Source organism: Nomia melanderi, unplaced genomic scaffold, assembly GCF_051020985.1.
Source record: "Nomia melanderi isolate GNS246 unplaced genomic scaffold, iyNomMela1 scaffold0083, whole genome shotgun sequence".
Taxonomy (NCBI): Eukaryota; Metazoa; Arthropoda; class Insecta; order Hymenoptera; family Halictidae; genus Nomia; species Nomia melanderi.
Genome location: NW_027475198.1, coordinates 99,260 through 99,949, shown reverse-complemented (window position 1 = coordinate 99,949; position 690 = coordinate 99,260).

Below are 690 nucleotides of genomic sequence, written 5' to 3'. Positions count from 1 at the left end.
GTGCTATTAGAGATGGCGCGATAAATCAAGGTGCATTGTCTGCAGGAGGCCCTGGCGCATGAATCTGTGAAGCAGGAACGTCCTCAGCCCTCCAGGGGCCGAGAAACTTACAGATTTTCGGTGTCCGTCACCCAAAGTCATGTAAAAATCCAGTTTATATATGGAGCTTTCTCGGGTGCTATTACAGATAGCGCAATAAATCAAAGTGCATTGTCTGTAGGAGGCCCTGGCGCATGAATCTGTGCAGCGGGAAGGACCTCGGACCACCAGGGGCCGAGAAAACCACTGTCTCATGGGGCCGGACACTCAGGGTCGGGGGAAAATCCAATATATATGTAGTGATATCTCGGGTGCTATTACAAATAGCGCAATAAACCAACGTGCATTGTCTGTAGGAGGCCCTGGCGCATGAATCTGCGCAGCGAGAACGACCTCGGACCACCAGGGGGCGAGAAAATCACAGTCTCATGGGGCCCGACACTCAGGGTCAGGGGAAAATCCAATATATATCTTGTGATATCTCGGGTGCTATTAGAGATAGCGCAATAAATCAAAGTGCATTGTCCGTAGGAGGCCCTGGCGCATGAATGCGTGCAGCGGGAACGACCTCGGACCACCAGGGGCCGAGAAAACCACCGTCTCATGGGGCCGGACACTCAGGGTCAGGGAGAAATCCAATATATATCTGGT